This window comes from Miniopterus natalensis, chromosome X, assembly GCF_054644295.1.
Source record: "Miniopterus natalensis isolate mMinNat1 chromosome X, mMinNat1.hap1, whole genome shotgun sequence".
Classification (NCBI taxonomy): Eukaryota; Metazoa; Chordata; class Mammalia; order Chiroptera; family Miniopteridae; genus Miniopterus; species Miniopterus natalensis.
Window position 1 is genome coordinate 85,137,934 of NC_142103.1, and position 26,943 is coordinate 85,164,876.

Genomic DNA, 26,943 nt, shown 5'->3' on the forward strand with positions numbered 1-26,943 from the left:
TATACTCTAATTTATAATTACCTATGTCTTTAGAAGTTAATAGCTTGAAGTCTGTGCAGAAAACAAGAATTCTACCCATTGGAAGAACAGGAGTACTAAGTGATTTTGAGGGCCCTTCCAAACATTTATTTTGTGATTATATTTAAAGAAAAGAGAGTTAATGTAGAGGTACCAACAAAGATCTGAGTAAGAACTATGAGTCTGGGAGTCAGAAAACTGATATTCTACTCCCAGGGTTTTTACAATAACTGTGGAATCTAGAGGAAGTTATAGAATCATTTAACCTCAATTTCCTATGTTAAATATTAAGACATTGGAGTAAAGCATTTCTAAGATGACATTCAGCTATAAAATGGTATGACTTTAAAACATTTGGATCTCATTGTATTCAGATGATTTTGGATCACTTTACTTCTGAGTTTATGATTTTCAATTTTTATGTCAATAATAAAAAGGAAATATTGCAATAAATAACACTTTTCCACAATTTTATGTACCTACACACCTGTTCTGTGAATAGAGCTTCAATGTCTATATATAGAAAGATTAAAAAGTAGGTAATCCATAGTATATAAAAATGCATGTACACAAAAAAAAGAACTCATAATGTATGCAACCTGGGAGGTATGTAAAATATGCAGGTATGGATACCAATATTCTAGGAAATAAAGCATGTGATATAAACATGAAGAATACCTCTTCCTTGATCCTAAATATACCACATATGATTGAGGGTTTTCATCAAAATTATTGGAGATGTGACAAAATATACAAATGTCTCTAATAATGCCCAAAACAACCATTTGAAATTATAACAGAGATAAAGCAGTTTCAGATTTCTGAGAAATGTCACAAATCAGAGTACACACATTTATGAATGCTGGTTTTCAGAATGCTTCCCCAACATCTTGCCATCCTGACTCACTGGCATTTCCAGGCTCCCCTTTGCTTATTTTGAAGGCAATTCAGGTCACCCTGACATTGAAAACACCATGTGAACAAGGTTATGAGATTGTCAACAGCACCCTCTTGTCCTTTCAGACTAAGTATAGCATCATTTGAATGTGGTCTTAACATGAGCTTTTATATGTCTCACCTCCATCGGGGGCCAAGTACGATTTCACTCTGGTTATAGAAATACATAATTTAAAATAATATTTCACAAAAATAATCAATCGACTAATTTGTTTTGATTGGATGTTTCTCCCTACTTGATTCTGAATGGAATACCCGGCCTTGCCATCTTGTCTGTTTGGCAAATTTCTCTTTATTCTTCCATGTTAGATATAAAATGTCACCTCTTATAGGAACTCTCCCAAATTCTCTCAGGATCAATGGCATTTTTTAATTTTTATTTTTGCACATAGCTCCTTTAGAGCACTCACATGCTGCATAATAATTAGTCTTTTATTTATGTGCTTCTCATTTCTCAGAATTTGATCAAGGATTGAGCCATCCAAGCACATTCCTGAAGAGTGAGGTGTGAGGGTGTAATAAAGCACCTCTGTAATAAATTAGAATTGAATTGCTAGGTAATTCAGGCTTGACCAAAGCCACTTGCACAAATGATGGGATAGAAACTAATACAGACTGAACTCCAGAGTGAAGATTACAAGTGAAATGATAAAAGGAAGAAATGAAAGACGGGAGATGGGAGGAAGGGAGGGGGGAGGAGACAAGGGAAGGGAGGGAGGAAGGGAAGAAACAGAAAATAGAGCAACTTTTTGTCAGTTTGCAATTCTTATATTTAGTGTCATTCACATGTCATTTCATGGTGCAGCTGCTTGACTTCTTACCATCCCTGATACTAACTGAGTAGTGGGTGAGTGCAGTCAACAGCTACAGCCACTGAAATTCTGAAATCAAGTAATGCAAATATAAAGTCTTTTTTTTTTTCTTCTTGGAATGAGTGATTTATTTTCTTACCTTATTAAAATATTTTAACGTGTTTTTAAGGTGTCAATAAAGCTGAAAAATAGAAATAAAAATGGAGAAATAGAAATCAGAAAGCCTATGTAAAACTTGGAACTATATTGTCAAATTGAAAATCAGAGGGAGGATGTTTTAAGCAGACTTTGATCCAGATTTGGCAACTATATCCGTGTAAGATAATTTTATCCCCAGTGAAAATAACTAATACTATCCAGTTGTATCAGTAATAAAATATAATTCCAAATAAATTAAAATATATACAAGCAATATTAAATCTCTCATTTTACATATAAAGATGTGAGAATAAAAGCTTGTAGCCAAAAAAAAAATTGGCTTCACCCATTTCTAATGAAATGATGCTAATATTTCAAGTCTACAGGGTGCCCATTTTTCTCAGTCCTGCTCTGCTCTTACTAGAGTGAGACATACCTTATTTCCTTTTGCCCTCAGGACCCAAAAAAGATAAATATTCAATAAATGTTTTTTGAGTGAATGAATTGCCATTGTCTTAATTTTTCTCATTTCAAAGACTAGGCCAAGACTCATTACTTCATAGCCATTGCTATTGTCATTATCATCAATTTCAAATTAATTAGATTCAGTCTTCTAGAGATAAATGATTGTGGTTGCTGACATAGTGAAATTTGAAGAGCATTGTGAATGGCCTTTCCACCAAAAATAATTCCTTGATTCTATTAGCCAATTTAAAAGGTGATATTTCCTTTAAACTTGCTTTGTATGGGTCTGGAAATACTTTCAGTTCTAGAAGGCGGGTGACCTGTTCTTTTTGATGAAAACTCCTTTGCAGAAAGCTTCAATACTCCATAGATTCAGTGGAGCATGGAATTGGTATGGGATAAATGTTATTTTAACATCAGAAAAACTAAAAGAAGAGCATAATTTTGCAATTTATATATTCAGGATAAGTAAAACACTTTATGAAGCTGTAAGCATTGATTTCTAGAAAAGAGATAGAGATATTTCAAAGTAATCCTGCCATCAATCTTTCCCCATAAAGTCAGTCCTTTCTGTTCCATTGTCACATAGATCATTTTGCCATTCCACTTAGTAGTCTGAGTGAGCCTTTTCCCTGCAATGACTTTTGGGTTAACTTTTACATTTTCTGGCTTCATGATATATCCTACACATACTGAGACAAAGATCATACAGCATTTTTATCAGTGTTTCCTCTATGATATGTGTATTTTTCTGGCAAAGCTGGTAATGAGGGTTTGGGGTGGCAATCTGATAACTCCTTTGATTAATAATGTCCCCCCAGGTTCCATTCATTTCTTTTTGTATTACATCAGTCTTTGATGCGAATTTTGACATGCACAACAAATTACTCTGCTTTTCTTTCTTGACTTCGGTTGCTCCCTTTCTGCAAACACATTTCCAGATGTTGGCTTTGTTGCCAACTATTGCTGACATTATTGCTGACATCCACATCAACCATAATCATTGGTAATATCCACAAGATTTATCAGTGGAAAGAAAGTGGTACCTGTTAGAGGACAAGGGGGATTGTTCTCACCCAGAAGGCAATTAATATTGACACCTTTTAGTAAGATAAACAATGTTGTGCATTGACAGTTTATGTAGAGGTGGTAATCTGTTTCAGCACATCAAATTTTGATATCAGAATTGGGCTTACTATTATAGCACGTTGGCTTCATAGTAGCATTTCAGAATACAGATGTGGCCATGAGGATTTCCTCAAAGTTAAATGTCCACACATATTCTGGTTTCTCAGGTGGCTGGGTGTGATGTTAGGAGTCTTAACGGCAAAGAGCATTCCAGACAAAGCCTTCACTGTTTTATATCTAAACTGGGGCTGAACTGGAAGCAGAAGCTAACACACAGAGAGAGAAGAGTCAGGGGACCATCTCCACCCCATTGCTGCTCTGATGGACATGCTGTGGTCATTGAAGAGGCAATGGCACGGTTATGGGGCCTGGGTAACATTTTAGTTGTGCCACTGAGTAAGCCATTTACATCTCTTAGGACCTCAAATTCATCACCTGTGAAGTATGACCTAAAAGCCTGCCTTTTTACATGAGTTTTGTGAAGAGAAAATAAAGTAATTATGCAAGCATTGTGGACGCAGTAAAGTGTTATAAAAATATAGTTTATGATTACCCATTCACACTTTCCTTCCCCATTCAGTATTTATTGAGTATCTATGTGCCTTTGGACCTTCTCTTTTGTCTCTTAGACCTCTGACAATTCTTCTTCCTGCCCTAGCCCTACCCACTGCCACCCCCACCCCATGTCCTGATGATCTCTGACCCGTCCTTCAAGGCTCTGGTTAAATAGCACATTTGCTTTTCCTATTTGTTCACGTTCCTCTCTTCAGGCATTTGATTAGCTCTGCTTTAGTGCTAATACTCTCCTCAGTGCATACGTAGCATTTTAGGTTTTATCACAATTGGTTTTGGTCCCCTCTTATGTTTGTAAGGTCTTTCCTCTCAGGACTGCAACGCGTTCTTTATTTCAGGTCTCAGTGCATGGCTTGTGGAGGTAGTAGGGGAGGTTTAAGCTGGGCTTTGTGCATGAAAAGCTTTATGCCTGCCCAGGCAATCACAGGAGCTACCAGAGCCCTGATTACAAGAAAGACGCAGAAAATTTCTTGGAGATAATCTTTCTAAAGGAAGCCTCAATCAGGCGGGCGAGCTAAGCCTTTATCTGTTAGCGGAGGAAAACTCTAACTGCAGTGTCGGATGGCGGTCAGATGTGTTTATCGGGCAGCCAGCCCTTTATGAACTCATGTCTGAGCTTGAGGGGGGAAAAATGTGACTACACTCTCAGAGAGTTAATTTCGCTAAAACCTCTTTATGAAATAAAAGCAGGATGCAGTGGGGTCTTTGCATTCCCTGACTTGCACTCCTCCTGCCCTACCTACCGTGCATAACATAGAAGGGAAGAGAAATGATGATTAAATTCTTTGCAGAATGGAGATGTGGCACCTCAGGGGCGGTGACAACCAGCTGAGGCAGGATGGGCTCTGATTAGAGCCACGGGGCCCAGAAGAAGGGGCAAAGATACCAAGCAGTGGACGCAGGAATCCTGCAATAGCGGTGCCCACCCCAACTTCTGTAGGGGACTCACCTGAGGACAGGTGAGGACAGGGTGACAGTTAAGTGGCCAAAGACCCTGTTCTTAAGCACCCACTTATTGGTTCTCAAACTTCCTCTTCTGGTTTCATTTTCCCCCAAGCAGACTGCTCCCCATCCCAGGGATCACCTTCATCCCACAATTTTTGTCACTTCTTCTGTCCTTCAAGGCTGCCAGTTTCGTTCCTTTTAGTTTGATTCCTTCCTCTGCCAGGAAGGCCCTCAGAGCCACCTAAGTGGCCCTTGAACCCCTTTTACACATCTCTCCTCTTACTTCTAGATTCATCTGTAGTGACTGCTCAGTGAAGTTCTAGGTGACACGGGGATTGGAGGTGGCACGAGCTCTTTCCTCTGAGCCAGGAGCTGGGAAAGAAGGATCTGGAAGCCAGAGTGCTGAGGTCGCAGTGTGAGCTCCACAGTTTATCTGCTCTTTGCACAAAGTCCTTTATTTAAATGTCAATTATTGAATCTGTAAAATGAGGCCAGGGATCATACCTACCCCACAGTCCACAGGCTGGATCAACCGAGTTAATGCAGAGAACAGTTACCATAGTAAGCAGCACATTGGAAGTGCTCAATAAAAGTTAGCCCATTGTGGGACTCCACAATTAATGTCACTGATATTAATTTTGTGACTCCACAATTAACGTGATTAAGGCTGTGAACTCAGAGGGAAGGGATGGGGTTCGGTGTTGCCTTCATCTTTATTTCCCCATCACTTAACATGATGCTGGGCCTGGCTCAGGCTCATAAGAGACGTGCAACAAATGTTAAAAGGTGCACATGATTCAATAATTAACTAAAAAAGGAATGTGGTGGTGACAGAGAGACCTTTTATATTTGTGAAGCAGGTGCTGCCCTGAGGGACGATAAATAGGCAAATTAAGACACTAAAGGACAGTTGAAGGAAAGCAACTGTAAAGAGTGGATTCTGAAGTTATATTCTTGGTTTCTTTGAGGGTCATTTGCAGTAGGACTCTCTGTGATGAGCAGAATCTGCCTAGCCAAAAATGTGGGGCCTCACTATTATTCTTACTCAGTTTCCATTGGTTGCTTACCCTTTACCCTTTCCTTAAATAATACATTTTTAAAAATAATAAATAGTGACTCAAACTATACTACAAAAGTAATAAATTTTCCTCGAAGGGAAATATGAAAAGAACTGAGAAGCATGTATGTGCCTCAGAGAAAGCAGATTTTTTAAATACACAAGCAATATGGCTTTTTAAAGGATACATAGGAGGATTCTTTTATTTGGATAACACAATAAATATTGGTGTGAACAGTTGCTTAGAGACCTCGCTGAACCTCACTTCTCTTTGTTTTGTTCTGTTCCCCTGGTGCTTTGTGGTCTTTCTTTACATGAAGAGGGAATATTGATATTTCGGTTTGGACAGATATTCGGTTTATAAGTACTATGGGGAACACAGTTTAAATACTTTAAGAGCACCTCGCTTGTGAAAAGAGAAAAAGAATACCACTTTTATCTCTTATTTATGAAAATTTTGCACACTTTTTCTCTTTCAATTCTCTCTTCTATATCAATTATACATTATATACTGCAAAGATTCATATAAAATTCCTGTTAAACTTACAGATAAATTCTTTTTTTATTGTTCAAAATATTACACATGTCTCCTTTTTTCCCCAGACGCCTTCCACCCCACACCTACTCCCCTCTCCAAGCCTTCACCACACAATTGCCTGTGTCCATGGGTTATGCATATATGCATATAAATTCTTTGATTAATCTCTCCCCACTCACGCACCCATAGACCCTCACCTTCCCTCTAATAGTCATAAGTCTGATCCATGCTTCCTTGTCACTGAATTTATTTTGTTCACAGTTTATTAGGTTCTTTAGATTCCACATATAAGTGAGATCATGTGATATTTGTCTTTCTCTGCCTGGCTTATTTCGCTTAGCATAATATTCTGCAGGTCCATTCTTACTGAGCCAAAGGGTACGAGATCGCTCCTCTTTACAGCTGCATAGTACTCCATGGTGTGAATGTCCCACAACTTTTTTACCCACTCATCTACTGATGGGCACTTGGGCTGTTTCCAGATCTTAGCTATTATAAACTGTGCTGCTATGAACATAGGGGTGCATAGATTCTTTGTGATTGGTGTTTTGGGTTTCTTAGGCTATATTCCTAGAAGTGGGATCATTGGGTAAAAAGGTAGCTTCATTTTTAATTTTTTTGAGGAAATTCCATATTGTTTTCCATAGTGGCTGCACCAGTCTGCATTCCCACCAGCAGTGTACCAAGGTTTCCATTTCTCCACATCCTCACCAGCACATGTCTTTTGTTGATTTGTTGATGGAGCCATTCTGACAGGTGTGAAGTGATACCTCATTGTGGTTTTAATTTGCATCTCTGATGATTAGCTACATTGAGCATTTTTTCATATGTCTCTTGGCCATCTGTATGTCTTCTTTGGAGAAGTGTCTATTCAGGTCCTTTGCCCGTTTTTTAATTGGATTGTCTGTTTTCCTCTTGTTGAGTTGTATGAATTCTTTGTACACTTTGGAAATTAGCCCCTTATCAGATGCATCCTTGGCAACTATGTTCTCCCTTACGGTGGAGTTCCTTTGTATTTTGAGGCTGATTTTTTTTGCTGTGCAGTAGCTTTTTAGTTTGATGTAGTCCCATTTGTTCATTTTTCCTTTTGTTTCTCTTGTCCTAGCAGATGTATCAGTGAAAATTCTACTACCTGAGATATCTGTGACTTTACTGCTTATGTTTTCTTCTCAGGATTTTTATGGTTTTGAGACTTACATTTAAGTCTTTTATCCATTTTGAATTTCTTCTTGTATAAGGAGTAAGTTGGTGATCAAGTTTCATTTTTTGGCATGTACCTGTCCAGTTTCCCCAGCACCATTTATTGAAGAGACTGTCTTTACTCCATTGTATGCTGTTGCTTCCTTCGTCAAATATTAACCTACCATAATGGAGTGGGTTGATTTCTGGGGTCTCTGTCCTGTTCCATTGATCTATATGTCTGTTGTTTTAACAATACCGGGCTGTTTTGATTACAATGGCTTTGTAGTATAGTTTGATATCTGGTGAAGTGATCCTTCCAACTCTGTTCTTGTTTCTCAAGATTCCTATGGCTATTTCTATGGCAATGGAAGAAATATCCTCAGGTGAGGATTAAAATTAAAGTAAAAAATAAATTTAAAAAAATGCTGTCGATTTCCAGATGTTAATTTTGTATACAGCTACCTTGCTGAATTCATTTATCAAATCTAGTAGTGCTTTGGTGGAGTATTTAGAGTTTTCTATGTGCATTATCATGTCATCTGCAATTAATGACAGTTTTACTTCCTCCTTTCCAATTTGGATACATTTTATGTTTTCTTCCTGTCCGATGGTTGTGGCAAGGACTTCCAGTACTATCTTGAATAAAACAGGTGAAAGCAGGCAACCCTGTCCTGTTCCTGTTTTTAAGGGTATTGGTTTTAGTTTTTACCATTGAGTATGATGTTGGCTGTAGGTTTGTCATATATCACCTTTACTATGTTGACATTTGTTTCTTCTATTACCACTTTGCTGAGAGTTTTTATCAAAAACTGGTGCTGGATTTTTTCAAATGCCTTTTCTGCAACTACTGAAATGATAATATGATTTTTGTCCTTCATTTTGTTTATGAGATGTATCACGTTTATTGATTTGCGGATATTATACCAGCCTTACATCCCTGGAATAAACCCCACTTGGTCATGATGTATGATCTTTTTAATGTATTGCTGGATCCGATTTGCTAGTATTTTGTTGAGGATTTTAGCATCTATGTTCATCAGGGACATTGGCCTGTAATTTTCTATCTTTGTGGTGTCTTTATCTGGTTTTGGGATTAGGACGATGCTGGCCTCATAAAAAGAGCTTTGGAATTTTCCCTCTTAAATTTTCTGGAATAGTTTGAGGAGAACAGGTGTTAATTCTTTTAGGAATGTTTGGTAAAACTCACTGGTAAATCCATCTAGTCCAGGATTTTTGTTAGCTGGGAACCTTTTGATTACTGCTTCAATTTCATTAGTTGTTATTGGCCTATTCAGGTTTTATGACTCTTCCAGATTCAGCTTTAGAAGATTGTATGTTTCTAGGAATTTGCCCATTTCAACCAGGTTGCCCAGTTTGTTGGCATATAGTTGCTCATACTATTTTCTTACAATCCTTTGTATTTCTGTTGGATCAGTTGTTATATCTCCTCTTTCATTTCTGATTTTATTTATTTTGGTCCTCTCTTTGTTTCTTGGTGAGCCTGGCTAACGGTGCATCAATCTTATTTACCTTTTCAAAGAAGCAGCTCTTGGTTTCATTGATTTTTTTGTATTGTTTTTTTAGTCTCTGTGTCACTAATTTCTGCTCTCATCTTTATTATTTCCTTCCTTCTACTTCTTCGGGGCTTTTCTTGCTGTTCTCATTCTAGTTCTTCTAGTTGTTGTGTTAGATGGTTTATTAGATCTTTTTCTTGTTTCTCAAGGTATGCCTGTACTGCTATGAACTTTCCTCTCAGGACTGCTTTTGCTGTGTCCCATAGATTTTGGGTTGTTGTCTGCTCATTTTCATTTTTTTCCCCCATGAACTCCTTGATTTCTTCCTTGATTTCATTGGTAGCCCATTCATTGTTTAATAACATGTTATTTAGCTGCCATGTGTTTGAATATTTTTGAGTTTTTTCATAGTAGTTGATTTCAAGTTTCATGGCATTGTGATCCAAGAAGGTGCTTGATATGATTGCAATCATCTTGAATTTGTAAAGACTTGCTTTGCCCCCTTACATGTGGTCTATTTTTGACAATGTTCCATGTGCACTTGAGAAGAATGTGTATTCTGTTACTTTGGATGAAATGTTCTGTAAATCTCAATTAAATGAATTAGATCTAGTGTGTCATTTAAATTCTCTGTTTCCCTTTTGATTTTTTGTCTTGATGATCTGTTCAATGATGACAGTGGGGTGTTAAACTGCCCGCTGTGATTGTGTTGCTGTCTATCTCTCCCTTAAAGTCCACCAAGAAATTTTTTATATATTTAAGTGTTCCTGTATTGAGTGCATATATAATTATAAGGGCTATTTCCTCCTGTTGTATTGATCCCTTTAGTATTATGTAGTGATCTTCTTTGTCTCTGTTATGGTTTTTATTTTGAAGTTTATTTTGTCAGAAATAAGTACAGCTACTCCACCTTTTTTTCATTTCCATTTGCATGGAATATTTTATTTTATTCCATCCCTTCACTTTCAGCTTGTGTGAACCTTTTGCTTTCATGGGGGTCTCTTGTAGACAGCATATATGTGGGTCCTGTTTTCTTATCTATTTGGCTACCCTATGCCTTTTGATTGGAACATTTATTCCATTTACATTTAAGGTTGTTATTGATATATACTTATTTAATGCCATTTTTAATCTTTATGCCAATGTATCTTTCTCTCAATATTTCTTCTTTTTCTTAAAGCAGTCCATTTAGCATTCCTTGCAATACTGGTTTAGTGGTACTGAACCCCTTTAGCCTTCTTTTTTCTGGGAAACTCTTTATTTCATCTTCAATTTTAAATGAAAACCTTTCTGGATAAAGCAGTCTTGGTTACAGGTTCTTGCTTTTCATTAGTTTGAGAACTTCATGCCACTCCCTTCTGTCCTGAAATCTTTCTGTGGTGAAATCTGCTGTTAGCCTTATGGGGGCTCCCTTGTAGGTCACTGCTGATCTCTCTCTTGCAGCCCTTAATATTCTCTCTTTTTCTTTAACATTTGCCATTTTAATTATAACGTGTCTCGGAGTGGGTCTCTTTGGGTCCTTCTTGTTTGGAACCCTCTGTGCTTCCTGAAGTCATGTGGCTTTCTGCCTCCCCAGCAAAACAAAGCACAACCAAACTGCCAGGAAATAAACAGTAACTTACAAAATATCCTGACAGTCACAATGAAAACATTCTAAGAGAAAGTAGAATTGAGAGAGAGAAGTGAGAACACAAATGCTAAAGAAAGAGAGAGAGACAGAGAGAGAGAAGGATATTATCGATAATTATAAAAAATAAAAATAAAAAATAATAATAAAATAAAAAGTAAAAAATAGAAAAGCTACTGGGAGATAAAAGGAGCAGAGAAAAGATTCTGAAAGGAAAGAAGGGTGAGCAAAAAGTGAAAGTTAGGGAGTAGGAATAAGAAAATGGTTGAAAAATAAAAAATAAAATTTAACTAAAGTGACAAACAAACAAACAAAAAGACAGGAAGGCAGAGAATAAAAGGGGTAAAAAAGAAAAGAAAAAAGAAAGAATGTTATGCCAATGGAACAAGAAGAGAGAGAGGTCAAGCAAGACCAGAGAAGGAGTCCAAGAAGAGATATGGGGGAAACAATAGAAAAAAACAATAAACTTATTTATTATAATTATACTACCCCAGCAATAAATCAGAGAATATCAAGAAAATCTTGATAATAGAATAAAAAACAAAGCAAAAAACCCCCAATCAAATTATTTTAAAAAATTAAAAATTTAGCCCGGCTGGGCGTGGCTCAGTGGTTAAGCGTCGACCTAGGATTCAGGCGATCAGGGTTCGATTCCCGGTCAGGGCACATGCCCGGGTTGCGGGCTGCAGCCGATCAATGACTCTCTCATCATTGATGTTTCTATCTCTCTCTCTCCCTCTCCTTTCCTCTCTCTGAAATCAATAAAGGTATATTTAGAAAAAAAAAATTAAAAATTTAAAACAATTAAAAAATTAAAAAGAAAAATTTTTTTTCCTTTCTCTATTTTTTCAAAAAAAAAAAAGGCAAATCAGGTGTTTCCTCTGGGCACCTTATGTTGTCTGAGGCCCACTGTTTTGTATGCTGATTTTGGGTCTCCTGGGAGTTCCTTTTGTGTCAGCCAATGTCAGGGGCTGTTTAGGGGTGGCCCTGGTGGCCTTAGGTAGTTGGCTGACCTGAGGCTCTCTGAGGCCCACCTCCACTTGCCAGCTATTTTCCCTCCCCCTTGTGGTTGCCTGGTCTCACTCCAGAGTCTTGTAAAGAGTCTTTAGGGTGCAGGCTGGCTAGTGTAGCTCGGGATATCGCTCCCCTTACTTAGAGGTTTAGCTGTGAGGCACTCACTCTGCGGGAGTTAGTCTCTGCTGCAAAGCCAGCTCCTCAGTCCCTACCCTGTCCTCTGATTCTAGGTCCTCATACAATGGCCTGCTGCAGGTTCAGATTGACTTCAGTCTGTTGCCTTTTCTGTCTGGGCCATTTCAGCAGCCTGGGCTCAGTGGGTTTGATCAAAAAAACCCAAAAACAGTTCTAGTGAGCTCTTTGCTTGCCCTGTCCCCAGAAGGGGCTTTCAGCTTTTCCTCCAGCTCCCAAACAATAGTCCCTGAGAGTCTCATTCTTGTATTGTTATATTGTGAGCTGCTCTCCCTTCCCCCTCAGGTCTGTGCCCTGAGGGGGTATCTGGGGCTTCAGTGAGCGGAACCAGCCCCTTTCCTGTTGGAGGTATTGCTCTTAGTCTGCAGGCGAGGTAGCTGTGCTCTGCCCCTCCCTTCCCAGCTCTGGTTGTCTAATCTCACAGGGCTTTCGGTTCAAACTCTCCACAATGCAGACACAAATCCCACCTTCCACTGGCCTGTCGCCCCCCATGGCAAGCTAGGAAGATGGACGCCCATTCAGCAAGAAAAAATGCACAAAGCAAGAAACAGGCAGAGAACTTGCCCTTCAAGGACTCAGTGCCCCAGCGCCTCAGAACCAAGCAGGAGGGGTCACAAAGTCCCCCCCAAGCAGGTCTCCTGCACTGCTGATCTCAGTAAAGCTGAGGCAACTCCTTGTGCACTATCCCAGCTCCCCCCAGAGCAGGTCAAAAGTCCCCAATTCACCCCACCAGCAGCTCCAGCAGCTGGAGTCCTGATCTGCCCCACTGGGGGCTCCGGTCCCTCTCTGGTGGCAGGAGGGCTCTCCTCTTCCCTGTCCCACACTGTTCAAATGCTTTCTGGGGTTCTACACAATAACTTACAGGAAAGCAGAGGGTCCCTGTAGGTCACTGCTGAGTGCAGCCCTCTCACCCCTTTCTATTTGGAAGCCACACCCTGCAGGACAGCTTTCCCTGCCTGTCAGTCCCCGGGGTGAAAGTCTCCAGCCCCTGCTGCCACCATTAGGTGCCTTGTTTCACTGGGAATGTGCTGCCCCATCCTCAGTGGCACAAGGTTCCCCTGGCTCCCTCTGCCAGCTCTGCAAGGGCCCTCCTCCCCTTTTCCTTGGCTCTGGGTGTGAGATCCCAGCTTTTGGATGCCAGTCTGCACCCCCAAGGGGAGGGAGCTTTGCAGCCTCTAACTGCCTGGCCTCACAGCCCAGCACAGGCTTCAGGGGGGCTCCCCCTTTCAGTGCCTCACTCTTTTACCAGACTCTATGATGTTTCTTTGGTACTCCTTACTCAAAATATGTCTACTCAGTTATGTTTCTCTGGTTTTTCCAAGCAGGTTATGCAGTATTTTAGCGGTAAATCCAGTCCGTGGCTGGGAGCAAGGGTGCTCTGCTTCTTGTCACAGTGCCACCAGCTTCCCTCTCCCAGATAAATTCTTGTTTGTGCCTAAATTCATTTTGAGTGATCAATTAGTGGTCAGTTCAGTCAATTAGAACATTTTCTCTGTGATCATAATTGATAAATACATTAACTCTCTCTTATGGTAGAATATCCACTTTGAGCAAGTATCAGAATATATAGAGAAAGGATATTTAGTATAAGTTTCTTCATCTTAATATCCTTGGAATATCATAGGTACACTTAGTCGCTCCCATGAAGCAAAGTGAAACATTAGCTAGTTTTTTTTCTGTTGGGCTAATACATCTTTATGACTTGATATAACTAGCTATGCATTAAAAAACTTTCCAGTCTACTATTTGTTATTCGGTTATGCAGCCTTTTAGTTTAAAGCATATTTATCTTTGTCAATAACTCAAACAGACATCAAAATATATATATATTTTTGGGAAACCTGGTATTAAAATTCTAAAATTCTACCTGATACCCATTTTTTTTTCTTTTCTTCCTCCTCTTTTTCTCTAATTTCTTACACTTAAGCAAAAGGTTTTTTTTTGGTTTTTTTTTTCTCATTTCACACTGTTGTGCCCAGATAATTCCCATTTAGGAAACATTGTTTTATAAATAAATGAAAAGACAATTTAAATGTGCAGTGTCTCTTTTTTCTGCATGGTCTCACTTCTTAGATTCCATCATTATTCCAGCTATAAGCACTGTTGTTTTTTAAGTTTCTTTATCTTTATCATTGAAAATATTACACATGTCCCCTTTTTACCCCCATTAATCCCTTCCACTTCCATTCACCCCAACCCCAGGCCTTCCCCAGAACAGTGTCTGTGTCCCTGGGTTATGCTCATAAATATATAGGTTCTTTGATTGATCTCTCCCTCCCACCCCCGCCTTCCCTCTGAGATCCCTCAGTCTGTTCCATGCCTCTATGTCTCTAGATCCACTTTGTTCATCAGTTTATTTTGTTTATTACATTCTACATGTAAGTGAAATCATGTGGTACTTGTCTTTCTCTGCCTGGCTTATTTTGCTTAGCATAATATTCTGCAGGTCCATTCATACTGTCCCAAAGGGTATGAGATCCTTCTTCTTTACAGCTGCGTAGTATTCCATGGTGTGAATGTCCCACAGCTTTTTTATCCACTCATCCACTGATGGGCACTTGGGCTATTTCCAGATCTTAGCTATTGTAAATTGTGCTGCTATGAACATAGGGGTGCATAGATTCTTTCTGATTGGTGTTTTGGGTTTCTTAGAAGTGGGATCACTGGGTCACATGGAAATTCAATTTTTAATTTTTTGTGGAACCTCCATACTGCTTTCCACAGTGGCTGCCCCAGTCTGCATTCCCACCAGCAGTGCACCAGGGTCCTCTTTCCCCACACCCTCGCCAGCACTTGTACACTGATTTGTTGATGGAGCCATTCTGACAGGGGTGAAGTGATACCTCATTGTGGTTTTAATTTGCATCTCTGATGATTAGTGACCTTGAGCATTTTTTCATATGTCTCTTGGCCATCTGCATGTCCTCTTTGGAGAAGTGTCTGTTTAGGTCCTCTGCTCATTTTTTAATTGGATTGTTTTTCTTTTGTTAAGTTGTATGAGTTCCTTATATTTTTTGGATATTAACCCTTTATCAAATGTGTCATTGTCAAATATGTTCTCCCATACAGTGGGCTCCCTTTTAGTTTTGTTGATGGTTTCTTTTGCTGTGCAGAAGCTTTTTATTTTGATGCAGTCCCATTTGTTTATTTTCTCCTTAGTTTCTCTTGCCCTAGGAGATGTACCAGCAAACATATTGCTAGGAGAGATGTATGAGATTTTGCTGTCTATGTTTTCTTCTAGGATTTTTATGGTTTCATGTCTTATATTTAAGTCTTTTATCCATTTTGAATTTACTTTTTCTTAGATTCCATCATTATTCCAAATATAAGCATTCATTCCTTTTTGCTCCTGCTAAAATTCAGGTTTCCAGGAAATGGCTATCTTATATGTTGCAAGTTTTAAATCATAAGAGGGTATGTAGTTCACTTTTCAAAGGAGACTGTCAATGAGGAACCCATATGTCTAATTACCCAATAAGGTTAATTAACATTTTTATTTCCTGGGGGCAGAAGAATCAGCCTCTAGATTCATGGTTTTTGTTGAGTCTCTTGCATTTTCAGATGTCTGCATTGCCAACTTTGTTGACCAAGCTCCTCCAAATTGTGGTATTTGTTTAATTTTTTTAATGCTATTTTTTAAGTAGGTTCATTAAGGTATAAATGACATACTGTAGGCTTGAAATATTTAAACTGTACAATTTTATAAGTTTTGACATATAACTGTGAAAATATCACCATGGTCGAGATAAAGAAAGTATCCATCACCTCTCAAAGTTTTCTCATGTTTTAAAATTTCTTCCTCATTCCTGTTCCCTTTTGTAATTTCCCAGCCCACTCCTCTTGCCAGGTAACCACTGACCTGTCTTTCAGTGTATATTAGTTTGCAATTCTTATCAGGTTATATAAATGGAATCATACAGTAGGAAATCTTTTTTGTCTGGCTTTCTTCACTCATCACTATTATTTTGAGATTTACCCATGTGTGGCATGTATCAATAATCCATTCATTTTATCGTCAAGCAGTAATCCATCATATAGATATATGACAATTTGTTTATTCTTTCTACTATTCATGGAAGTGATGGACATGTTCTTTATCTTGATTGTGGTGATAGTTCCACATGTGTATGAATATTGCCAAACTCACCAATGTCGCCCCAATAAATTTAATAAAAATAAATAAGCAAATAATAAAATGTCAATTATACCTCCATAAAGCTGTTAAAAAAACACATTAGAAGAGATAGGGCATAAGATATATGGGAACTATTTTTGCAATTTTTAATAATAAATCTAAAATTATTTCAAAAAGCATTCATTTTGGTAATTGGGAAGGCCTGGGAGGTGATGGGGCAGTGCGGCCTCAGCCGATGTGACTGGGCAGCGACCTTGGTCTGGAGAAGATTCAGGATGACCAACGAGGAGCCTCTTCCCAAAAAGGCTCGACTGAGTGAGACAGACTTCAAAGTTATGGCACTAGATGAGTTAATTTTAAGATGGAAACAGTATGAAGCATATATGCAAGCGTTGGAGGGCAAGTACAGGGATCTGGACTCTAATGATGTAACTTGCTTAAGGGAGCTGGAGGAAAAACTAAAGCAACAACAGCAAGAGTCTGCAGGAAGGGAAACATCCTTGCAATGCGGCTAGCAACCAAGGAGCAAGAGATGCAAGAGTGTACGACTCGAATCCAGCACCGCAAGCAAGTCCAGCAGCCCAGAGTTGCCCTACTGAGATCAACAATGGTAGACCCCGCCATCAACTTGTTTTTCCTAAAAATGAAAGGTGAACTGGAACAGACTAAAGACGAACTGGAACAAGCCCCAAATGAACTGAATGCCTGGAAGTTTATGCCTGATAGGTAAACAAATCATACTCCCCAGTCAAGACTTCCCTGACAGTCCCACTGCCACAAAGCTGTGATGGGACAGTCAAGTCCTCGTTTCCACTCCAAGACTCAGACTTTTTGAGCCAGAAAAGCCACATTCTTATACTATCCAACTTGTATTGGTTAATGTAAAACTTACCAGATGAACCTTGTGTTTCAGCTTCTCGTCCCCCTCCCCGTGCTTCAGAGGCCTGATGGCCTCGGACTATTCTGAAGAAGTGGCCACCTCCGAACAATTCCGTTTCTAGAACATGTAGACACTTGAGAAATGTTTCTGTTTGAAGAAAATTGAGGGAGACACAGAAGTCTTAAGTCTATGGCACACTGTGTCTTCAGTCACTCTGGAGGAATGAAAACCTAGAGATTTAAAATCATGAATTGAACATGTAAAATTCCAGTCAAATGTAAAAATGGAATATGCATTGCTCTTACCCTTGAGCATAGTGACTTAGAGACACTATATCAGTTTTGCCAATAAGACTGTGGACTTCATGATTGTTGTTGAACTTCTTGGTCAAAACTCAAATGAGGTGAATTTTGCATTTAAAGGATTTTTTTTTTTTTTTTTTTTGCTAAGAAACAACTTAATAGTTACAAAAGAACCAAATAATAGATATCAGTACAAGTAGTTGATATATTTAACCATTTAGTTTGGGGCTTTATTACCTAACTGAGACTTAAATCAATGTGGTTTTAATCAATGGTTTGTTCTTTGAATGGTTGCTAATAGTCTTACTGAGGACTGTACAAACATGAAGGTGTGGTATCAAACTGGTTTAAATTGTTTGAAGCATTATAAACATTCATTTCACAACTAGATTGTATAAGGATATTGGCTGTGATGAGACTCACTGCATTATTTTTTTAGTAGTGAAATTTATTAAATCCCCATTTCATTCAACAGGCACATGTTAAAAGAGCATTGTCATTGGTGTTAATGGGGGAATGTGTGCCTTCATCATATTTTGGGCCTTTTGTATCACACTCTTGATATTAAATTAAGTGTGCATTGAAATAGTTGGGTTTGTGTGTTTTTTTTAAGTTCAAGGAATACTATGACGATTTTGGTGTACTTTTAAAGTTTTGATTTTGGGGGGCTGTGGAGAGCAGATTGATTTGGGGAAAATTGTTGCTGTGCTCTTCAAAGGAAAGGAAAAGGCTATGCCTCTGTTTTCCAGCTGGTATCATAAAAGACAAGGAAACTTGACACTTGTTACTTTTTGATGCCTTGTCCCAGGATATTGAAGTGGAAATTAATGTGGGACAGCTTCACAGGGTGCCTGCCAGAAGGTTGGGGAAATAATGTATTGGAACTGTGGACTGGCCTAAGTGAGACCTTTTGTGAATCATGTGTAGCAAATTCACTTGACCATTTAGATAAATGAAGCATTTTCTTCATGCTTCCATCCAGTCCTGGAGGTGAATTCTTTTTCTTCAGATCATTCTGTAAGTCACTAATTCGAATTTTCTTTTGGCTATAATGGAGTTTAAGATGAGTGAAGATAAATGTTCCAGATTGTCCCAACGTTTAGGTGCAGTATGAACAAGGGTGACTGAAGTTCTCTCTTCATCATTCAAATCAGTTCCAAACAGGCAAAAAGTTAATGGCGAAGTGTCGAATGCTTATCCCAGAGAATCAAGAGCTTGGAAGGCAGCTGTCCCAGGGACATATTGCATGACTTGAAGCAGAGTAGGCTTTACAGAGGAAATATAGCGAGGAGCTTAAAAGCAGTCTGGATGAACCCAATGACCATCGTTCAACTTGATGAAGAAGCAGAGGGCATGCAGAGTGAGTGTCATTCTGGTTCTTCTGCAACAACTGAAGGAGACATGCCAACAGGTGGCTCAGTACCAACAGCAGCAGCCTCAAGCCCCAGCCCCAAGTACCAACAGGACTAGGTCTTCCCAGCCTGTGGGACAGGCAGAGGCCCCAGGTAAAGACTGCAGTCAACTGGCCAAAGGACCAAGCAATGGCAGTTCTTCCCAGCCGAGGACATCTGGGTCTGGGTGTCACAGGGTGGGGGAGACAACTGAAGATGGCTTTCCTTCTTCTCCAGGGAATGGTAATAAGGCCTCCAGCAGCTCAGAGGAGAGAACTGGCAAAGGAGGTAGGAGTTACATGAAAGTGTATGACTGTGTGGACTACACTTCATATGGGGTGTGAAAGTGTAGACTGTCCCACGGGCAGTGAGATCTCTCTCACCACTCAAATGACACAGGCTCCAATCCTGACCCTCAAGAGGAGAAAACAGTGAGTGGGAAAGGTAACCAAACTGAGGATTCCCTCCCCCCCCATTCAGAATGGCTTGGGCTCAAGTGTAAACGTGCAGAGTTCAGTTTTGTAATATTTTTCCAGCAATTTTTTATACAGTGTCATTTAATTTGGGAGGGGGCACTACCTAGAAAATCACCTCCTACTTTTGTCACAATTTGCCTTTTTTGGTGTTTTTTGGTGTTTTTTTTTTTTTCCTCTCTTTTCCTTTGCTTCAATACCTCTGTCACTTTGGAAATTGTAGCAGTTAATTACTTTGCTGCTAAAAGGACATTTTGTGTAGGGTCAGGTTCTTTTTATAGGGGTTAATGTGAGGTTGTAAATGGAAATCTTTCCTTCAAGTATAACACAATGATGCCTGTAAATCTGTGTCTCTCTGGAACCTGTGCTGTGTAGGGCTTCCCCCTTCATGCCGTTACTATGTTCATGCACCATTCAGACTCGTCAGAGTAGGTGTGGGCCTATGACTGCCAAGTTTGCCCAGGGCAGGAGTTTTATCACTAAAAGTTGGACTTGTTGATGGAGTCCTCTGGTAGTTTCAGCGTTAGATACAGTTTTTTTCACCATACATCTGTGCATTTTCTCTTTAGGTGACTGAATGTTTAAGAGATTTGTGTGCATAGTTACTCAGTTTTTATGGCCTGCTGTATCCTGTTAATGCGTATTGCTCTGTGACTCCAGTATATCTTCCTTGTACTGACCAAATCTAAATGAAGATTTCTGTTGTAACTCCTGAAAACAAAAACAACAGCAAAAACCATTCATTTTATTTTTGAGTAGTATTCTATTGTATAGACATGCAACAATTTGTTTATTTCTTCACCTATTGACAGACCCTGCAATTGTTTCAGTTTGGGGGTTATTATAAATAAAGCTGCTATAAAACTTCATGAATTAGTATTTTTATGTCTATATAATTTTATTCCTTTTGACTAAATATCTGGGAGTGGAACAGATATGATAGTTATCTGTTCATTTTTAACTGCCAAACTATTTTCCAAAGTGATTGTCATTTTACACCTCCACCAGTAGTATATTAGAGTTATAGTTCTTGCACATACTCACTGACATTTGGTATTATCATTTTAAAATAAATATTTTAGCTATTCTTAAAGTTAAGTAATGTTACACTGTTGTGATTTCATCTTGTACTTGTGGAATGACTAGTGAAGATGAACATATATTCCTTTGCCTGTTTGCCCTCTGTATATCTTCTTGAGTCAGGTGTCTGTACAGATCTGTGCCCATTTTTATTGAGTTTTTAAATTTATTATCAATGACTATTAAGAGTTATTTATATATTGTAGACACAAGCCCTTTGGTGGATATATGGCTTGCAAATAAATTCTCCAAGTCTGTAGCTCGACTTTTTCTCTCTTAATGGAATATTTCACAGAGCACAAATTTTTTATTTTGATGAAATCCATTTGTAAATTTGTTCTATTGGGGTTCATGCTTTTGGTGTGATATCTAATACATCTTTGCCTAACCCAAGGTCATAATGATTTTCATGTAGATGTTTTGTCGTTTTAGGTTTTACATTTAGGTCTATGATGCATTTTGAATTATTTTTTGTGTGTATAGTACAAAGTATGGATCAAATTCCATTTTGGGCATATGGATATACATTTGTGCTAACACCATGTACTGAATAGATTTTTTCCTCCACAACATTGCCTTTGTTCCTTTATCATAAATCATGTTTTGAAATTTGTGTGAGTATATTTCTGGAATCTCCATGCACTTTCATTCATCTATTTGTCAACCTTTATGCCAAGCCCACTTTATGTTGATTACTGTAGCTATATATAAGTCTTGACTTCAGGTACTGTGGAAAAAACATACTTTCTATTATCTGAATATTTTCAAATTTATCAAGATTTGTTTTATGGCCCAGAATATCATCTTTCTGGGTAAATGCTCACTATGTACTTGAAAAGAATGCGTATTCTGCTATTGAGTGGAGTGTTCTGTAAATATCAGTGAAGTCAAATTGTTGATAATGCTGTTTTTCCTATATCTCTACTGGTTTTGTCAGACTTGCTGCATCAATTATTGAAAAAGGGGCTTTGAAAGCTCTATCATTTTGGATGATCTAAATTCTCCTTGTAGTTCTATCAGTTCTGGCACCATGTATTTTGAAGCTCTGTTATTAGATGCATGAACATATAAGATTGTTATATAGTCTTAATAAATTGAATCCTTCATTATTGTGAAAGCACTTTGTTTATTCCTGAATATTCTTTGGTCTGAAATCCTATCTATTAATATCACCACTCAAATTTCCTTTTAACTAATGTTGCCATCAAATAACTTTCTTCATCTTTTGCTTTAATTGATTCATATCTTTAGGATCAAAGTATATTTCTGGTAGGCAGTATATACTTACATCTTGCTTTTGTATCCAAACTGATAATTTTCAGTTTTTAATTTAAGTACTTGGACCATTTATATTTTCCACTTTTTAACATTTTTTAAAATAACTGTATACACTTCATTCCATTTTTGCAAATTGTTAAATATTGCAAAATTAGAATACAATGTCAAAAACAGGAATTTGATATTAATAAAATATTTGTGTGTAATTTTATGTCAATTTATGACATATGTAGAACTGTGTAACCACCACCATAGTTAAGATACAGAAATATTTCATCATGGCAAAGATCTTCCTGATGCTACTCCTTTATAATTGCACCTCCCACACCAGAATCCCTAACTACTGGTGCCTTGTTCTCCATCTCTATAATTTTACCATTTTGAGAATGTTATAATAAATGGAATCATATGGTATGAGACCTTTTGAGACTAGCTTTTTTTTTTTTTAAATTCAAAATAATACCCATGAGATCCATCCAAGCTGTTGTATATATCAAAAGTCCCCTTCTTTTCATTGCTGAGTAGTATTTCATGGTGTGAATGTACCACAGTTTGCATAGCCATTCACCTATTGAGGGATATTATGACTGTTTTGAGTTTATGATTATTACAAATAAGTATGCTCTAAACAATATATACAGGTCTTTGTGTAAACATGTTTTAATTTACCTGGGATATATGCCCAAGATTGTAATTGCTGCATTGTGTGAGCTGTATGTGTAGACTTCAGAGCCTGGACCAGGGACTAATTTAGCTTTCCAGTCTCTTAGTAGAGGAAGGCAAGGGAGAAGGATTGTAATAGTTTTTGAGCAGCCAACCCACAATATCTGCAGCTGTGCATTTACCTGTTAGACAGCAAGTTCAAAGCACTCTGAATAAATTGAAACAATGAACCAAACTTGATGATTTTCATAATCGATAGTAGGTTTGGCTGTAAAAACAAATAAATTAGTTGTTTTGGCATCTGAAGAAATACCTTGAGAAAGACTAATGCCTTTGGGAAAATTATACAATAACATAATCTTTAGAATGTGCTGTGTGATCTTGGCCAGGAAAGGATCCTTATAGTATTTTGCTTCCCTTGTGAGGCAGAAATGTGAGAAAATTTTCTGGCTCAATGCCCAATTTCTGTCAGACTTTATACTAAGGCAATTTGTACCATAAGAAAGTGTATATTTTTGTTTCTTAACTAACCTAAGGTGCAGACCAAGTCCCGTAATGTCCCTTTTTTCAATGAAGCAAAGATCATTTGAAATTTGGAGGTCACTTAAGACTTTCTGTCTTAGAGTAAGATTTTGGAACATGGATTCACACTTTCAGAATATGGTTACTTTGGAAGAAAGGCCTAGATTAAATGTCGTTCATTACTTTAGAGATGTAATAAAAATAATGAATTTAAAAAACCACTGTTCTGCGGTTCTTCAGTTTACTTTATTCCATTTTTTCCCAAAAGAAAATTTTCTTTTTCATTTTTTTCAATTTTCCTTCTGACTGTATTGGGGTACAATATGCTGGACTTGTGTCTTTCATCATGTTGTATGATGTCACACAATAGAAGGCTTGCATTGCTGGGTTGTACTTCCCCTTGGATATGTCAAACCTGTGGCATTCATTTCTTCTTTGTCAGTTATGACTTTAAGAGCAAATGAGCCTATATGTCCAAGACATGTGCATCACACACCTTCTTCCACACACACGGACCCACATGTGGAAATCAGAGAGAATCAGTTATTAGAAAATATTTGACATACTACTTCCATAAATTGCTATTTCTGACATGTCTGATAAATTCTAATGTTTCACCTTCTTTGAAACCAAACCATAAAATAAAGTGTGAAGAGGAGACAGCCCCTTCTAACAGTAGAATTCTAATTAATGATTGGCTAAGGAATGGTGGAAGTAGAAAATATCCAGTAAGTAAATCCCAGAAATTATTATTGGATGCTAAAATTAGTAGGAGAAAGCATAACAAGAAACAGGATACTTGCCTAGTCTCAAAGTATCTCCACACACGATACATATTAATGAAAAGGGGAAAATGGTAACTTCACACTGAAAGAACCTGACAGGCACCACTTTAACCAACAGATCAAGGTTAGCATGGCCAGGAATGATACATTCTGCCTTCCTGCACCTCTTCAGGATAAGATGCACCAAGAAGGGCCAGCATCCTTTCTCAACCCTGATGGCTCTCTGCAGCCTTCCCTTTGAATTCTGGACTCCTTCATTTCTGCTGAGATGACCTCCAAGCCTCTACAACTTACACATCTATCTAGTCTCAATGCTATTTCCCCAGGAAATTTCTAGGTGCATTCTTTTTTCTCCCCCAGCAATACATAGCTGGTGCTTAACAGTAATAAAAGTCCCAAGTATTAGCTGAGAACCATGTGTTAGGCATTAATTTTTCTAAGCATGCCAAACATTTTATTGTCTCATGTAATTATTACAAGAAAACTTTTATGGAGGACATAACTTTCCCCATTTTATGGGAGCGGAAAATGAGTTTCAAAGAGTTTATGAAATGAGTATGGTAGTATGGAAGTCATGAGGATAGATGATTTAGGAAAATTATGTAGGAAAAAAAGAGGAGATACAGAGAACAGATTGGTAGTTGCCGGGGGAGAGGACTGCATTCTTTATTTAGAAGGCTGAATTAGTGTAATTGGCCAAATAAAAAGAATTAGACACACTGTAGAGCCTCCACAAGGATGCATAAATATGAGCATGTAAATATAAGACAAATATAACTAAAGTTCTATGATACAGGTAGAAGCAGTATTGCCAGCACTGGTGAACTGGGCCTGGACCAAAACAAATCTAGTTAGTATATTTAGTATCTGGCATCTCTCACATTCTCAGAGAGGATGTGAATCCTCAGATAAGAACCATTAAAGCCCAAGACATCATGTGTAAAAGGAGGAAAAACAGAAAGTCCTGCCTCTCTATGCCCTTGCTCATTTCTCATTCTGATATTATATAAAATGTTTCTCCCTTATTTATTTTATTTCCCTTCAGTCATTTTCTCCTCCAAATTGTCCTTCTGTGATCTATCTCCCCTTCTCAAAACCATCATTTCTATCTAACATATTGCTTTTAATATGTTCATAAAAAGTTTCATGTAGATGTTGACAGTGGGGGGAGGCTATGCACGTGTGTGGGCAGGGGTTATATGGCAAATCTCTGTACCTTCCACTTAATTTTGCTACAAATCTAAAACTGCTCTAGAAATAAAGTATAATAAAATCAACATAATTTATTAAGCATAGTGATATGCACGGTCTTATCATTTTCTTATTATTTAGACATGAACATTATAATTTTTATCTTTAGAATTTTTAATTACTGAAAAGTGTGTGTGTGTGTGTGTGTAATCTATTTTCCTATGGTTCTGTTAAAAATAAGTAAAAGGCCCCAAATGGTGTCACTTGTGTTAAGCCCCATATCAGCAAACCAAGGTTTAATACCTAACCTATTTGTGGTTTCAATTTTCCCCAGGAATGTAATCTTAACCTGTCAGTCTGGAATTTCTTGGTCAGCACCAATGAGGTAATCCTCCTAATAAACCACATTGTCCCCCAAAGGAAGGTGACCTTGCTTAAAATAATTCTTTTTTGGTTATTGTTTATGACTTCATTGTTCCACTCCCTCTTTGCCTTTAAAATCTTATCACTTTCTTTAGCTCTTTGGAGCTCCTTTCTACTTGCTAGATGGGAAGGTGTTCAATTCATGAATCATTCAATAAAACAAATTAAATCTTTACAATTTATTCAGTTGAATTTCTGTTATTTAACTGATTTATAAAAATTAAATTACAATCTGTGTTGCAGACTGATTTAAATATTTTCTTGACTGAAGGCCGAAGTAGCAGTAGAGAGAATCCTTGAAGTACCTTCTAACCTTGCACCCCTTCCCTTTCAAGGCATTTTGGCCAAGCACCACCTTGCCCTTACACAATGGGAGTGAATATCGGTATCAGTTATCATTGACTGTTTCTCGAGATCCTGCATATCAATTACATTTTACTGATAGTATTAGAAAACCAAGGATGAAAGAAAGTCATTCAGATGTCTAGACAATGAGTTCCAGAGGTTAGAATCCCTGAAAGAATGTGAATTAAAGATCAGCAAAGAGAATGAGTATAGTATTCAAAGAAAGTCACCAGTTTGCCCTTGAAGGGAGGAGATAATACAAAAATACAAAACAAGTACCCCAAGTGTTTAAATTTCATTTTTTCATTTTTTTTTTTCTCCTGGGAGGATTAGATCTGTATTCTGGTCAAATCTTTGTCCTGCTTTATCACAAAATTTTAAATAAATTCCAATGAGTATTTGTACAAATGGCTTTCTCTCACACTGTCTCATGCGTTTCTCACAATGATTCTGTGGGACAGGAATGGGAAATGCTCTCACTTTACAGATGAGAAAGCTAATTCTTAGCAAGGGCTGAGACTGTCCAAGTCACAGGGGTCTAGTGCACAGTGGACCAAGTTCTCACAGCACATCTCCTCCTCCGAGGACCACACTCTTCCCACAGCACCACCCAACTCCTCAGAAGCCAGATGGGAAACAAGCTGTCAGCCCTTGTCTGACAGGTTTCGGTCTAGTGTCCCCTTAAGTTCCTTGACTCCCAAGAAACCCAAAGTGAACGATAGGGCATTTCTCACATAACCTAAGAAAATACAGCCTTGAAGGTGGCCTCTTGGAATCATAACGTTAAGAATCAACTGGCAGGATATCTTGTGAAGCCAAAGGACTCTTGTCTGTCCTGGGGTTTCAGGGAGAGGGGCAGGTCTTCCTTCCTCCGCCCGCTGCCCTCATCTTCCATCTCAGCGCCCATCCTGGTGCCACTGACACTGGGTGAATCAGGGAGGCTGGCAGATGTGTCATTCTTGCCCCCAGCTGCTCGTTACTTATCAGAGTTGATTTCCATAGTGAGTATGTCTCACAGATAATTAGCTATATCTGGTTCTTAGATCTATTCCTTTCCTGATGTTCTCCAGGAAAGACAGGATGTGATTCAGACAGTTCGCACAAGACTGTTTTCATGAAGCTTCCACGTCTTCTACGGATGACTCAGATGTGCTGCATCCTGAGACAGGAGAGGACAATACAGAACAGGGCAAAGGAGCCTCGCCAGTGTCCTTGCAGAGGCTTTCTCCCATCAGCCAGCGCCCACCTGCACACGCAGTTCAGCTCAGCATTAAGATTCGTCATTACCCTGCAGGGCATGTTGTTGGCCAAAGCA

The 26,943-nt window shown here is 38.4% G+C and overlaps 1 pseudogene; it reads left to right on the top strand.

Annotated features, from left to right (window-relative positions):
• The first annotated feature begins 16,555 nt into the window (after positions 1-16,555).
• On the top strand, positions 16,556-19,393 carry LOC107524973 (pre-mRNA-splicing regulator WTAP-like; annotated as a pseudogene).
• Positions 19,394-26,943: the final 7,550 nt, after the last annotated feature.